Source organism: Zophobas morio, unplaced genomic scaffold, assembly GCF_036711695.1.
Source record: "Zophobas morio isolate AGI-343-1 ecotype UQ-CSIRO unplaced genomic scaffold, CSIRO_AGI_Zmor_V1 ptg000029l, whole genome shotgun sequence".
Taxonomy (NCBI): Eukaryota; Metazoa; Arthropoda; class Insecta; order Coleoptera; family Tenebrionidae; genus Zophobas; species Zophobas morio.
The window spans coordinates 8,633,181-8,650,485 of NW_026972134.1; the positions used below are offsets into that span (position 1 = coordinate 8,633,181).

The 17,305-nt window shown below is 35.2% G+C and overlaps 1 protein-coding gene and 1 long non-coding RNA gene across 4 annotated transcripts in view; both read right to left on the reverse strand.

Moving 5' to 3' along the window:
• The window catches only part of LOC135137506 (uncharacterized), a 33,575-nt gene that overhangs the window by 3,262 nt on the left and 13,008 nt on the right, over positions 1-17,305 (reverse strand). The gene's annotated exons all lie outside the window — the stretch shown is intronic.
• Positions 3,832-4,182, reverse strand: LOC135137749 (uncharacterized). The gene is made up of 2 exons (XR_010281920.1): positions 4,074-4,182; positions 3,832-4,004 (listed from the first exon to the last, which is right to left on the reverse strand). It is a non-coding gene; the product is annotated as an uncharacterized LOC135137749 (long non-coding RNA).

The following is a 17,305-nucleotide window of genomic DNA, read 5'->3' on the forward strand; positions in this document are numbered from 1 at the left end:
CGGACCGTAGGTGCCTCAATTTCACGTTTAAACGACGGTCACAGTGTCGCCCAATCTGGCCCAATCAAATCCAATCCCAAATTGGGGGCGCCCAATCAAATCCAATCTGCGAATAATTCGCACGCCAATCGCACAAAGAAGGTAAAAAATGACCACCACAATGGTCACGTGGTACGCAAGCAAACATATTATCACCATTATAGCGAACAATAAAACTTTTTTAAAAAACAACCCTTTTACGCGGGTTTAAGTGTTAATATTATCCGACAGGAGTATATTTTTGGGAAAAAATTCTGTGTTCGACACGATAGGATTTATGACGATAAGCATACTCAAAAAAAAATGTATAAATATTTTCCTGCGTATTAGCAACCCCCATAAGGAGGTCGACGGAGAACGTAACCACCCACTTCGATGAGAAGTCGTAAAGAAACACATTACGCAACCATTTTGCATCCTACGGCAACGATACGGACCGTAGGTGCCTCAATATTACGTTTAAACGACGGTCACAGTGTCGCCCAATCTGGCCCAATCAAATCCAATCCCAAATTGGGGGCTCCCAATCAAATCCAATCTGCGAATAATTCGCACGCCAATCGCACAAAGAAGATAAAAAATGACCACCACAATGGTCACGTGGTGCGCAAGCAAACATATTATCACTATTATAGCGAACAATAAACCTTTTTTAAAAAACAACCCTTTTACGCGGGTTTAAGTGTTAATATTATCCGAGAGAAGTATATTTTTGGGAAAAAATTCTGTGTTCGACACGATAACGTTTACAGCGATAAGCATACCAAAAAAAAAATTGCATAATATTTTCTACAAATTACCAACCCCAATAAGGGGGTCAACGGAGAACGTAACCACCCACTTCGATGAGAAGACGTAAAGAAACACATTACGCAACCATTTTGCATCCTACGGCAACGATACGGACCGTAGGTGCCTCAATTTCACGTTTAAACGACGGTCACAGTGTCGCCCAATCTGGCCCAATCAAATCCAATCCCAAATTGGGGGCGCCCAATCAAATCCAATCTGCGAATAATTCGCACGCCAATCGCACAAAGAAGATAAAAAATGACCACCACAATGGTCACGTGGTGCGCAAGCAAACATATTATCACTATTATAGCGAACAATAAAACTTTTTTAAAAAACAACCCTTTTACGCGGGTTTAAGTGTTAATATTATCCGAGAGAAGTATATTTTTGGGAAAAAATTCTGTGTTCGACACGATAACGTTTACAGCGATAAGCATACCAAAAAAAAATTGCATAATATTTTCTACAAATTACCAACCCCAATAAGGGGGTCAACGGAGAACGTAACCACCCACTTCGATGAGAAGACGTAAAGAAACACATTACGCAACCATTTTGCATCCTACGGCAACGATACGGACCGTAGGTGCCTCAATTTCACGTTTAAACGACGGTCACAGTGTCGCCCAATCTGGCCCAATCAAATCCAATCCCAAATTGGGGGCGCCCAATCAAATCCAATCTGCGAATAATTCGCACGCCAATCGCACAAAGAAGGTAAAAAATGACCACCACAATGGTCACGTGGTACGCAAGCAAACATATTATCACCATTATAGCGAACAATAAAACTTTTTTAAAAAACAACCCTTTTACGCGGGTTTAAGTGTTAATATTATCCGACAGGAGTATATTTTTGGGAAAAAATTCTGTGTTCGACACGATAGGATTTATGACGATAAGCATACTCAAAAAAAAATGTATAAATATTTTCCTGCGTATTAGCAACCCCCATAAGGAGGTCGACGGAGAACGTAACCACCCCCTTCGATGAGAAGTCGTAAAGAAACACATTACGCAACCATTTTGCATCCTACGGCAACGATACGGACCGTAGGTGCCTCAATATTACGTTTAAACGACGGTCACAGTGTCGCCCAATCTGGCCCAATCAAATCCAATCCCAAATTGGGGGCGCCCAATCAAATCCAATCTGCGAATAATTCGCACGCCAATCGCACAAAGAAGATAAAAAATGACCACCACAATGGTCACGTGGTGCGCAAGCAAACATATTATCACTATTATAGCGAACAATAAACCTTTTTTAAAAAACAACCCTTTTACGCGGGTTTAAGTGTTAATATTATCCGAGAGAAGTATATTTTTGGGAAAAAATTCTGTGTTCGACACGATAACGTTTACAGCGATAAGCATACCAAAAAAAAAATTGCATAATATTTTCTACAAATTACCAACCCCAATAAGGGGGTCAACGGAGAACGTAACCACCCACTTCGATGAGAAGACGTAAAGAAACACATTACGCAACCATTTTGCATCCTACGGCAACGATACGGACCGTAGGTGCCTCAATTTCACGTTTAAACGACGGTCACAGTGTCGCCCAATCTGGCCCAATCAAATCCAATCCCAAATTGGGGGCGCCCAATCAAATCCAATCTGCGAATAATTCGCACGCCAATCGCACAAAGAAGATAAAAAATGACCACCACAATGGTCACGTGGTGCGCAAGCAAACATATTATCACTATTATAGCGAACAATAAAACTTTTTTAAAAAACAACCCTTTTACGCGGGTTTAAGTGTTAATATTATCCGAGAGAAGTATATTTTTGGGAAAAAATTCTGTGTTCGACACGATAACGTTTACAGCGATAAGCATACCAAAAAAAAATTGCATAATATTTTCTACAAATTACCAACCCCAATAAGGGGGTCAACGGAGAACGTAACCACCCACTTCGATGAGAAGACGTAAAGAAACACATTACGCAACCATTTTGCATCCTACGGCAACGATACGGACCGCACGTGCCTCAATATTACGTTTAAACGACGGTCACAGTGTCGCCCAATCTGGCCCAATCAAATCCAATCCCAAATTGGGGGCGCCCAATCAAATCCAATCTGCGAATAATTCGCACGCCAATCGCACAAAGAAGATAAAAAATGACCACCACAATGGTCACGTGGTGCGCAAGCAAACATATTATCACTATTATAGCGAACAATAAACCTTTTTTAAAAAACAACCCTTTTACGCGGGTTTAAGTGTTAATATTAATAATAATAATAATAATATGGTTTATTTGCCCAACAGAAAATATTTTCCAATAATAGGAAATATTATCCGAGAGAAGTATATTTTTGGGAAAAAATTCTGTGTTCGACACGATAACGTTTACAGCGATAAGCATACCAAAAAAAAATTGCATAATATTTTCTACAAATTACCAACCCCAATAAGGGGGTCAACGGAGAACGTAACCACCCACTTCGATGAGAAGACGTAAAGAAACACATTACGCAACCATTTTGCATCCTACGGCAACGATACGGACCGTAGGTGCCTCAATTTCACGTTTAAACGACGGTCACAGTGTCGCCCAATCTGGCCCAATCAAATCCAATCCCAAATTGGGGGCGCCCAATTTCAAATCCAATCTGCGAATAATTCGCACGCCAATCGCACAAAGAAGATAAAAAATGACCACCACAATGGTCACGTGGTGCGCAAGCAAACATACAGGGTTAGTCACGAGAGAATTACTTCTGAAAATTATTTTTACGCAACCCAAAATACGAATATCATGTACCATTTGATACTAACTGAATTTAAAATGAAATGCTTAATCCATGATTGCTTTGAGTTTGGCAATCTCATTTTGACAATTGTGGAAAATGAGGTTACGCGAGTGTTCATGGTGGTACCGCAGCCAGTCGGAAATCTCCTCCGGCGCCGCTAATAAATTTGTCAGTGTGCCTCTTGATCTTTTACAACCGATTAATCACGAAAAAATTATTTCTAAAAATTCCTTTTACGGCATTTTATTCAAAGGTTACAACACAAACTCAAACAAGTAAGTAAATAACTTAACTACTAATCTGTTGAAAATGTTGGGCATTTTGGGGGGATGCTACGGCTTTTTTGTAAATGGATGGCTGAAGAAGTCCAGAGGTTGCAGATTTGCACTTCAAAGGGACTCTAGGTGACGCAGAGATGGCGAATTAACACATACACATTAGCGGCGAACAACATTGGTAGAGCACTTACGGCTTCAGTATAGCCCAGATTGATCTGACTGTATGTCGTCGATCCAATGGGGCTCTAGAGGCGAGTCAACGATGAAAAAAAAAAAATGTTAAAAATTAATTAACGTCAAAGTGACAATGCCAAGTCAAAGCAATCATGGATTAGGCATTTCATTTTAAATTTAGATAATATCAAGCGGTACAGGGTATTAGTATTTTGGGTTGCGTAAAAATAATTTTCAGAAGTAATTCTCTCGTGACTAACCCTGTATTATCACTATTATAGCGAACAATAAACCTTTTTTAAAAAACAACCCTTTTACGCGGGTTTAAGTGTTAATATTATCCGAGAGAAGTATATTTTTGGGAAAAAATTCTGTGTTCGACACAATGAAATGTATAACTGTAATCATGATTAAAAAAGTTATATAAATATTTTGTATAAATTAGCAACCCCTGTAAGGGGGTTGACGCTGAACGTAACGACCCACTTTGATAAGAAAACGTAAAGGGACACATAACAATTATTTTTTATTCTACGGGAATGGTCCTGACCAGACTTGGCTCAATATTGCGTTTAAACGACATTCATAGTGTCGCCCAATCAAATACAATCTGCGAATAATCCGCACACCCATCTCACACAGAAGGTACACACAGGGTGGTAATCTGGTACGCAAGCAAGCATATTATCACCATTTTAACGAATAATAAAACTTTTTTAGAAAACAACCCTGTTACGGGGTTTTAAGGGTTAATACTGCACCACCGGAGTATACTATTGGAAAAAAATTCTGTGTTCGACACAATAAAATGTATAACTATAAACATGAGAAGTTAGATATTTTGTATAAATTAGCAACCCCTGTATGAGGGTTGACGCAGAACGTACTGACTCACTTAATAATAATAATAATAATAATCGTAATTTATTATCCAACAGACAAAGATCTATGTGGATACTTGTACATAACTCCGGATAAGTATACACAAATACATATAACAAAAAAAGAAAGAAATCAATACAAAACAATTATATAACTAAACACTAATCACTAAAAAATTATATAACTCAACATGCAGGAATGTCAACTACAGTGGCGTAAGAACTGCATTTTTACACAGATAAGTGAAATGTTTGATATTCTGTAAAAAGATGTCAGCAAGAGGAGCAATATTATTGTAACTTCTGCACATATTATATAACGGCGAATAGAAATGTTGATTAGTTCTACACCAATCTATTGCAAATGTTCCAGCATATCTACAATTTAAGCGCGGTATGTGAAAACTAAGATTACCAAGCAGATTTTGTGAAAAAATTTTCCCGTGAATCAGCTGATGTAAAAATATAATATTTGCCACCGTTCTTCTATCCTTCAACGAGTATAGATTAAATTCATTGAAAAGAACTACGCTCGAACAAGTTCTTACGGGATATCTGCCGAATTTAACATAAAATAAATGTTTACAAAATTTTCTTTGAATACGCTCTATTGAAGATATATGAATTTTGTAGTATGGATCCCATACGACGGATGAATATTCCAGTTTAGAACGAATAAATGAATAATATAATACAAGCAAAGAATCAACATTGGTAAAACCGACAGTATTTCTTATAATAAACCCTAACATTCTATTAGCATGATCACAAATATGTTGAAAATGGGGTATAAATGACAATTTTGAATCAACCACAACACCAAGGTCTTTAATTTGGAATATTCTATCTATTTCTGTATCGTTTAATTCATACTTAAATTGTGTAGTATCAGGTGATCTAGAAAAGGTTATTACTTTACATTTGGCTACATTAATATTTTGTTTATTATTGTGACACCATATAATAAAATTATTAAGATCATTTTGAAGCGAGTAACAATCATCAAGCGTGGTAATAGTTTTAGCCACCTTCATGTCATCAGCGCACACAAAGATAGGACACTTAAATTCTAAAAGTGCGTCATTGAAGTATATAATAAATAAAATAGGTCCAAGGTTTGACCCTTGCGTTACACCACTCGTAGTTACATAAGTTTGAGAGCGAAAACCACGGTACTCAACATACTGAATGCGATTACACAAAAAGGATTGAAATAACTTTATTAAATTACTACACAGGCCAAATTTGCTCAACTTATCAAGCAAAATCGAGTGATTAACCACATCGAAAGCTTTAGATAAATCTGTGTAAATAACATCAACTTGTTTTTTACTTTCAAGAGAATCAGATATGTATTGGATGTATTCACACAGATTTGTTGAAGTTGACTTTCCTTTTATAAAGCCATGTTGACTGGGGCTAAGTTGATTAGATACATGACTATATAAATTATTAGCTACAATTCTTTCAAAGATCTTACTAAAATTTGAAACTATTGCAATGGGCCTATAATTCTCGATGTTATTACGTACGCCAGATTTGAAGACCGGGATAACTTTAGTAGACTTCCACTTATTAGGATATGCAGCCTCAGCAATAATTAAATTAAACAAGTAGCAAAGGGGTTCACATAAACAAGAAATACAGTCTTTTACAAGGAAAGCAGGCACATTGTCAGGACCCATAGTAAAATTAGAATTGACTTTTTTGACGGCATCCAAAATATCACAGGTATTTATTACGAAATTGTGTAAGACGCTCACTATATCACTTTCTCTATCATAGACTGGGAAACTATCACAGATATTATCACTACTAAAGACGTCACTGAAATGAATCGCGAAATGATTGACAATTTCTTGTGGATCAGTTAGTTCAATACCATTATTGAACACATGGCCTGGGATACTCGAGACATTTTTCTTTTGATTAATATATGCCCATAAATGAGATGAGAACTCGTGAAGAGACGCATAACACAACTGTTTTGTATTCTACGGCAATGATCCTGACCAGACGTGGGTCAAAATTACGTTTAAACGACGTTCACAATGTCATTAGTCAATTCAATTTTGAAACATTGTTTGTAATCCAGGTTCAGGTGGAATCGGTATTTTGGGTTGCCTATTTTAAAAACATAAATGGATCATCTTAGCTGAATAACCCTGTATATGCAATAATTTTAAACACGGTTCCCCACCCTGGTAGTATCGAAATATAGAAAAAACAAATTGAAAATCGAATGGGGCAAAACCTCCGTGAACCACCTTCGATACGAAGACGCTCAGCCACCTCGTAAACAGAGTTGGAAAAACGTTCGAATAAAAACGACGTAAACACTTTCAGTTTCAATTAAAAGTAAAACCGACTTTTTGCTGCTTATCACTCATTCGTGGATTCATTCATCGTTAATGGTCAGTGCTAAAGTTTTTTTGGTAATGCTTCATGACGATCGACTTTTGATTTTAACGGATGTTTGGTCCTTGCCACAACGATTTTACATTGTTTATTGGAACAAAAATAAGAGTAACTTAGAATGCTACAAGAAGTGTTGAAAATGTTGTCCCTGAGTAGCAATACAGGCGTCAGAGCGTCGCAAGATGTTTGTTGATAAATATCACTTGTTCTTGAAGCTCTACGATATTGTCTGGACACTGTTGATTTCCACAAACTAACTGTTGCATCCAACCGATACACGTTTATCGAAAACGGTCTCTTGAACTGGTACTTGTTGACGAGCATGTGGAGTCTCATCGGACAAAAAATGAGTGTTGTCGCTATTGAACTAGTAAGTTGCATGGTTCGAAAAAAACGTTTTTTAGGAATCATGATAAAACAATATCGTAAATGGCGTTGGCATGGCACTAACGAAGAAAAACAATTCCGTGAAATCTACGTTGAATGGTTTCATTAACGTATGTTTGTATTACATACACCATTGTCTTTTCAAATTTATGATCCGGTCTTCCCCATCGTAGCAGTGTTTAAAGTTCCTATCCAGTGTTTCTACCAAATCCGAAAACACCAAACTAACACTAGGCTTATTCTTTATTTGAATATCAGAGTGTAGGTCCTATTAACAGAAATCAGTCTCTAAACGTGGAATCATATTACCTATCTCTTGGTGTGCGAAAAAGACGAGGATACAAGCTAGAGCTGGTCGCCCATCAAACGTCTTTTAATCTATCGTCTTCGACGTACCATATGAAATGCGAAAAAGGACCATTAACTATATAGACGATTCTTGCCGTCAGCCTTCGTGTCATTACTAACAGGATAGTGATACAAATGGTATAATTTGTTGTCAGCTTAACCAAAATATCATCAGTATTCATCAGTGATATTACTGACTACCTGTGTAGGTACTTTTAAAAACGAGATACCGTCGCGAGCAAAAAATTCTGGTCGTCAGTATCAGCGTGTGCCATTTAATTCGGTGCACAAAAATGACATTGACGACTAGAATTTTTTGCTCACGATGATAGGTGCGATTTTAATGTCGGCCTTTCCATGTGAAACAGCATGTGTGAATAAACATGTGTTCGCATGATTGATGAAACAATTGAGGACGCTCGTTTAGGTAACCAATTTGAAAAACCGTCGTCATTTATTGGTTTGGGTTCTTCACTTCCGATCGGCACCTATTATAGGTCTAAAGTTCAAACTTCTATTATGGGCTGTAACACGTTTCTACATATAAAACGCTGTGGTGTCCAAATGTGGATTCAAATTTGGCGAAAAAAAAAAAAACAACGGGACGAAATCGCATTTGAATAATTTGAATAAAAGAAATTAAGAAAATCGTTAAATCTTGGCAACCAAGTGTAACGTTTCATCCATGTGTGAATTTAGGGCGACATGTTTGGGTTATCACAAGGCATTGAAATGATTATAATTTTATTTATTTGCTTAAAAGGTGGCTTTCATACGTACATACTTACTAGAAAGCTCTCGAGAAAACCCAAGGCGTCGTACCGAGGCGGCGTATGAGTTTATTTCGTAACAATAATAAAAATAATAATAATGTTAAGCGGGTATTACGGACATCAATGCGAATATTGTATTAGTATTTATCTTCCCTTGTCCATGAATGAGGTTGTCAATGTATTAAATGAAATATAGCACTAAAAACAGATTCACTCTCATTGATCGAATATGTATTAGTGTCGGTGTTACAAAAATTTATCAGGAATCTTTGCCGCAAAAAGTACAATCGTTTAATTGTGTCGGCTAGAAGTTTCAACATTCAGGCGTGGTGCTTATTATAAAAACATCGAGAATTAACCGATTAGGTATTTTTGTATGCTTGTAACGTACGTTAAAGCAAAACGAATTACGATATTCAATGTTCAGTTATTCCTAATGTAGTTAAGTCTTTTACTATTATATCATCAATATTGATGTTCCTCATTCCTCTCTATTGTAATTGTCGCTAAATGCTTTGCTTACTTTCATAACCTCAGTCATTGGGATATTGTCGAATTTGGAAATGTATTTCCTATTTGACAATACATCTTATTAATATTATGGTAGGACTCATCACTGACCCGGATATGACCGGCATTTACGGATACTAAAACCTATTAATGTTATGCATTGATTAGATGAATAAAAAAATTTGGCAATCCCAGACTTACAAAATACACATTCGTCAGCTATTATTCTCTAATTTCACCCCATCCCAGGCGTTTCTAATTTGCAGTTTATCTTGCAGACTGGGGGTTAAAAATCCTCCAATCAAGTCAAAACTCGACATTTGCTTATTTCTCAATGCGAAGATTGTTGATACAAAATATCAACCCGTTCGAAGAAATCGTTAAAAACTACCCCCACAACAACCTTGCAGACTGGGGCCTAAAAATACTCTAATCAAGTTAAAATTTGATATTCGCTACTTTTTCAATACGAGGATTATTGATGTAAAATTTCAGCCCATTCGGAGAAACCCTCAACAATCACCCCCAAAACAACCTTGCAGACTGGGGGTTAAAAATGCTCCAACCAAGTCAAAACTCGATATTTGCTTATTTCTCAATGCGAAGATTCTTGATACAAAATTTCAAGCCGTTCGGAAAAACTTTTAAAAACCACCCTTAAAACAGATTTGCAGACTGGGTGTTAAAAATACTCCAATCAAGTCAAAACTCGACATTTGCTTATTTACTAATACGAAGATTGTTAATACAAGATTTCAATCCGTTCGGAGAAACAGTTAAAAACCACCCCAAAAACAACTTTGCAGACTGAGACTTAAAAATACTCTAATCAAGTTAAAATTTGACATTCGCTATTTTTTCAATACGAGGATTACTGATGCAAAATTTCAGCCTATTCCGGAGAAACCCTCAACAATCACCCCCAAAACAACCTTGCAGACTGGGGGTTAAAAATGCTCCAATCAAGTCAAAACTCGATATTTGCTTATTTCTCAATACGAAGATTGTTAATACAAAAATTCAACCCGTTCGGAGAAACGGTTAAAAACTACCCCTAAAACAACCTTGCATACTGGGGGTTAAAACTATTTTAATCAAGTCAAAATTTCACAATCGCTAGTTTTTCAATACGACGATTTTTGGTGCAAAATTTCAGCCCATTTGGAGCAACCCTCAAAAACCACCCCCAAAACAACCTTGCAGACTGGGGGTTGAAAAATGCTCCAATCAAAACTATATTTGCTTATTTCTCAATACGAAGATTGTTGATACAAAATTTCAGTACATTCGTAGAAATCCTTAAAAGAAACAGACTAGGGATTAAAACAGCCCGGCTACCCAGCGATCGCCTTAAAAGCTCCCTAAACGAATCACTCCAAAAAATTATTTTATTATTTAAATTTAATTTAGTTTTTTTAATTTATTTTTTTATTATTTTATTGTTAATTATTAATTAATTTATTAATATTTAAATTTAAATTTACAAAATATGTAAATTACGAATATAGGAGTATTTGTTATAGATACGTGAATTGCGATAATTTGAGTTTATGTTTATCGCTGTTAGATAATAATCAGTTGCTACTATGTAAGGATGCATAAGTTCGGCATTTTTTCGTTCATTCTCTCAATTTGGGGTGTGTTTTTACACGTCATTTTTGCTGTTAACTTGGTTCATTCAGTACATACTATATGCTGGTTTTAAGTTCTTTGGGGTATCTATTATTAAACTTTCATCATCAGTCAAAAAATACAAAGTGGTGTCCAGAAGAGAAAATTTAAAATTCAGAGGAAACAAAATCTTAAAGACATTATTTTAAAGCACATTAGACATTTTTAATTTTTGAGAAACCTAACGTAAAGAAAACGTTTTGAGAGAAAGTTTAAAGTAATAATAGGAAGCTCAAACTTAATTTTATTTGAATTTCATAAAGAACCCAGAAAAGTGCTAATTTCTTAATTAATTATTATTAATAGGAAAACAGATAAAGATCCATTATATTCAATACGACGCAAAATTGTCTTCATAGATCTTACAGCCTTTGGATAGTGTCCACGTCCATTTTTCTAACTTTCTGGTAGATTGTGCTTATTAATTGTTCTTCTAAATTGGCTTCCCAGCCGTTGTTGTAAACCTTTCTACCTAGTATTGCCCAAATGTTGTTTTCGATTGTTCGCACTGGGGGCATTATGGGGGGGATTATCTTTTCTTAGGTACAAAATTTATATTATTTCTTTCTAACCAATCCCTGGACATTCTATTATAATGGCAGCTTGCAAAATCTGGCCAAAATATTACATCGTTGTTATTATCGTGTTGTCATATATTGTTATGTATTGACCGCGTCACCACTAATACGACCAATGAATGGTGCTGAAGCGCCAGCCGGAGATATAGCCCATCAAATCAAAATTTTATCTTCAAATTTTGCTTTCGACTTAAATTTTATTTGAAATTTCTTCTATATTGTTTGTATAAAATCCATCGTTACCTTCCATCTCGGAATAGGCAAACGTAAACTATTTTTCATCGCATAGCATAACCACACGATTATCCAGAAAATGATGAATTCTCAATAGCCGGGAACATCTGAAAATTCTCTCTAACTGCGATGCTGTATGTTTAACATTTAGCTTTTTTGCTGTATTTTAAGTTGTTTTTGTCTATTTCTTTAGAAACTGTTATATGGGAACTCTAAACAATCGAGCTAATCAATCTTCTTGTTGATGTTCCAGATTCTTGTCTTTACTATTTCTTCTTAATCTTTCTAAACTTATTTCACTGAAAATTCGTGGCCTATCACTTTTTGGCAAATTAATACCAGGTGGTATTGCTACCTCGCAGTCTTTAATTGTTGTGTGCATACTTAGTTGCGAGTACCTATAACATATTTGGTCCAAAATATATTCACAATTTCACTTTTAGGTACTTCGGTAATTAACTGATATATGGCTTTTTGCAATTCTATTTTGTATGACATTGTTTAAGCGTTAATTGACATATGACATAAATTGTATAAAATGGGAAACAAGAAAGGTTGCTTGGTTTAAAAAAAAATTTAGTAGTTTTTCTCTCTTTTTTTACGTACTAGCGGTGAAAGTGACTTAAAATTGGAAAATCTTAGTAAAAGTAAAGACGGCTAATCTAGTTGAGTGCATGTATTTAGGAACATTTTAGTTGTATTGAAATAACGATATAGATGTGAAAATTCAAGAAAAAAAAAAGTAGAATTTGAAAATATACATGATTTTAATCTTTCCAATCCAATGGCACTACATACCTTATTTATAAAGCTAAGTCCTAATGTACCCTTGAATACTAAATTATCTACCCACCAATTTTGGAAATAAAAATTACCATTAGACTCCAGAAAAAGTATATTTAGGAGTTTTATTTTGGTAGAGAAAATTAACAGAAAATGGGTTTCATATTCTGTTGGTTTTGAAAAAATATTTTGTTGCAATACTCTTATCAAGTCAAAACTCGATATTTTGTTACTTACGATAATCCCCGTATTGAGAAACTAGCAAATGTCAAATTTTGACTTGATTAGAGTATTTTTAAGCCCCAGTCTGCAAGCTTGTTGTGGGGGTAGTCTTTAACGATTTCTCCGAACGGGTTGAAATTTTGTATCAAGAATCTTCGTATTGAAAAATTATGAAATATCAAGTTTTGACTTGATTGAACCATTTTAAACCCCCACTCTGCAAGGTTGTTTTGGGGGTGATTTTTAAGGGTTTCTTCGAATAGGCTGAAATTTTGTATCGATAATCCTCGTATTGAAAAACTAGCGAATGTCAAATTTTAACTTGATTAGAGTATTTTTAAGCCCCAGTCTGCAAGCTTTTTGTGGGGGTAGTTTTTAACGATTTCTCCGAACGAGTTGAAATTTTGTATCAAGAATCTTCGTATTAAAAAATTAAGAAATATCGAGTTTTGACTTGATTGGAGCATTTTTGACCTCCAGTCTGCAAGGTTGTTTTGGGGGTGATTTTTAAAGGTTTCTCCGAATGGCTTGAACTTTTGTATGAACAATCTTCGTATTGAGAAATAAGCGTCTGTCGAGTTTTGACTTGATTGGAATATTTTTAACCCCCAGTCTGCAAGGTTGTTTTGGGGGTGATTTTTGAGGGTTCCTTCGAATAGGCTGAAATTTTGTATCGATAATGCTCGTATCGAGAAACTAGCAAATATCAAATTTTGACTTGATTGGAGTATTTTTAAGCCTCAGTCTGCAAGGTTGTTTTGGGGGTGGTTTGTAAGGGTTTCTCCGAACGGTTTGAAATTTTGTATCAACAATTTTCGTATTGAGCAATAAGCAAATGTCGAGTTTTGACTTGATTGCAGCATTTTTAACCCCCAGTCTGCAAGATAAACTGTGGTCTGCAAATTAGGCACGCCCCCCCATCCCTAAGAGCCTAGCGTAACTACCGGTTATTTATCCACGCATCACTTGAAAAGTGACCTACACTACTCTGACCTACTGCTGCTAACCTTTTCTTTTTATTTCAACGGTCTACGTAAACTAGATAGATATGACATTATGAATTAGTTATTTATTGTGAAGAGCTGCTGCTGGAAATACGATGCAGATATTTTGTCTCTTCAGGTACTACAAATTACGCATATTTAAGAAGTGTGTGTACTAATACAAAAACCGAACTATAAAACAAAGTTCAAGTTCACGATAGTAGCTCATTCATTGCGGCATTATGCAGATTAATCTGAGTGTTTTTTTTATAAAAACGTATTGATGAAAAACTTAAGTGATAAGACGTATCCAGTCTGCCAGGTAAATCATGGGAATGACCTCGCTTATTTACGTTGACTAATGCTTTGGCGCTCTAGGATTCAGTCGCATAGTTCCGATGTTTGTTAATGAATATAATCAATTAATCATATGTATTGTTTAACTATCTCTCTTTTCTTATCTGCATGTTGGGGTATTCTATCGTCATCTTTAACTTACTTGTAAGCAATACATACAGATATGTGGGCAATTAATTGTGTCGAAAAGCACCGTTATACCGGGTGTCGGAAAATGGTAGATTAACTCTCTGCTACGCTCTTAACAATCAACTGGTGAGTTTGGAAATAGTAAAATAGCTATTTATGGTATAAATGACTAAAAACGAACTTTGTCTAACGAAAAAACAGTTTAGCACACGAGGCGAAGCCGCGTGTGATAATGTCTTATAGTGGATATTATTCGTTTATTCACGTGTTTCATAGAAGATTGTTTCCAATTTCGCAAAATTAAAAAATTAAAATCTTTAGGTACAGTATTTACATAAATATTAATTGTACTCCTACTAGTATGATGAGCATTTAAAGAAGGTAAATTGCCTAAGTTGCCTATACTTTCGTCACGGTCAAATTCAAAGGATGTTCCTGGCCTTTCATTAGGATTGTTTTACAGAAGGTGGACCATCAAGCGTTGCAAATTTTAGTTGAATATGTTTACACATCCATAGCAACGAAAATTTCAGTGGTAGTGCAAATTTGTAGTTTTTTTTACTTTATTCGTGTGAATAAAGTGTTGCTATGAACATTTTATTCATCCTTTCGATTAAACTATGGTTTTAATAGCGAGATTTAACATATAGTCCGGTCATAATAGACATTTTAAATAACAAACACTCCTACAGAGCTGAATTTTGGTACAAACCTTGGGTTCACCCGTAGAAATAAAGGGACAAAAGTCCCCATAGATCCCATGTGTGCTAAAAAGTTATTCAAGGTCAAAGGTCAACATTTTTGGTTTGGATTTTTCTCGGAAACAGTAAGTTTTATCAAAAACATAGCACAGACAAAAATTGTAGATCCTAAAATTGTCTACAAAAATGATCCTTATACTTTTTTCCTAAGAATCACCATTCCCAAGATATCGCCGTTATAACAGCTGAAGGAGTTTCATTCTACATGATGCACACAAATGCCATGTATACAGGTGTCTCTTTTATTTGATACAACGTCTGTAATTTTTTTATTCTTAAAGATAAACATGTAGTTCTTTGAGAAAATTTGTCTCATGTTAAAAGATCTATGTGGTGGCAACCTCACATTTTTATTATCACTTCCGGTAGAAACGGAAATGACGTCAACTTATTTTTTTTTAATGGAACACTAGGTATATTTTGTCATAAATGGAAAGATTGATTTTTTGTAGTGTACTACAAAAAATGAAAAGCAATTAATAGTCTAAAATCAATACTTTAAAAGTTATTCAATAAAATTGACGAAAAATTCATATTTATTGATGACAATCTAGTAGCTTGAAAAATTGACACTCATGTCATTTATTTACGTAGGTTCACTGCATTTCAATGAAAATTTTAACAACAACCAAGAATGTAATTTTTGAATAACTAACTAATAACAATTGTATACGTTTTTATCACAATAAATTTTCAAAAATATCTCCGTTTTGTTGGATGTACATTTCAGCACGTCTACGAATGCCTTGTGTGGCATTTGTTATAAACTGTGGGTTTAATGATATGCAAATTTCTCTGACGCGTTCTTTCAAGGGCTCTTTATCTCTCCATTCTTCAAAGTAAACATTGTCTTTTACGAAACCCCTAAGAAAATAATCTAGGGGTTTCATATCTGGCGATCTTGGAGGCCATCTTATTGGACCCGTGTTCTCCATCCAACGGTCTTGAAATGTTTCTGTTAAGAAATTATCCACGTTCCTCACGTTGTGAGTTGGTGCCTCATCCTGCTGGAAATACAAGTTTTGAACTTGCTTGAGAGGTAAGTTATCTAAATAATCGTCTTCCATCTGCCGCAGAATACGTAGATACTGCTCGGCATTTAAGTTGTTGTCAAAAAAGTATGGTTCAATTATCGTGTTGTTGATAATACCAATCCATGCAATGAATTTCCCCGCCCTCTGATTGCCTCTTGGTTTAAATAAATGCTAATTTTCAGTAGACCAATAATAGGTATTCCGTCTGTTAAAAATGCCTTTATTAGTAAACGATGCTTCGTCGCTGAAAATGATATTTTGAAGGAATAGTGGTTCTTCTTGGTCTCTTATTACCAGCCACTCTGCAAACTTTTGTCGCCTTAAGAAAGCACCTGCTTCAAGATGTTGATGCTTTGCGTATTTAAAAGGACGCCGACTGAGCAATTCCAAACGTTGATCTAATCTCTCGAATAGAAATGTCTTTACTTTCAATAACGGCTAGCCAAACATTGAGTACCGTCTCATAATCTTCGGTGATATTTGCAGGTCTTTTCGTTTTCACATTAAACTGACCTTGGTTTTTTAAATTTTCAATTATTTGTTTCAGTTTTGTTCGATACAACTTTCTCCTGTTGGGATATAATTCGTTGAACTTTCGGCAAGTGCCGTTTAAACTTTCTTCGCATTTCCCATAGAGTACGATCATACGAAAATAGTCTTCGTTATTAAAATTTTCTACAATTTCTATAATGTTATCGTTATGAGCCACTAAAATAACACTCATCAAACTTCAAAAATTATGATCAAATTATTGTTAGAAACGCCGAACTGACAGATTAAACTACTATCGTTTTTCAAACAACTAGATTTTGAATTAAATGGAAATTTTTTTAAATATTTTACTACATTTCTGGTTCTACCGGAAGTGATAATAAAAATGTGAGGTTGCCACCACATAGATCTTTTAAAATGATACAGATTTCCTCAAAAAAAACCTACAGGTTTATATTTCAGAATAAAAAAGTTACACGGGTTGTATTAAATAAATGTAAATGCCATTCGTGTCTCTTAAATGTACAAAATACGTAACTACGAACAATATAATAAATAACTACTAACTAATTCTGAGAATATACACTCAACAGAAACTCAGTCCTTAAACAGTCCCTTCTACCATAAATTGATAAAATTATTTACTGTTAAAAACCTGGAAAGGGTCAACAGCGAACAGAAATATATT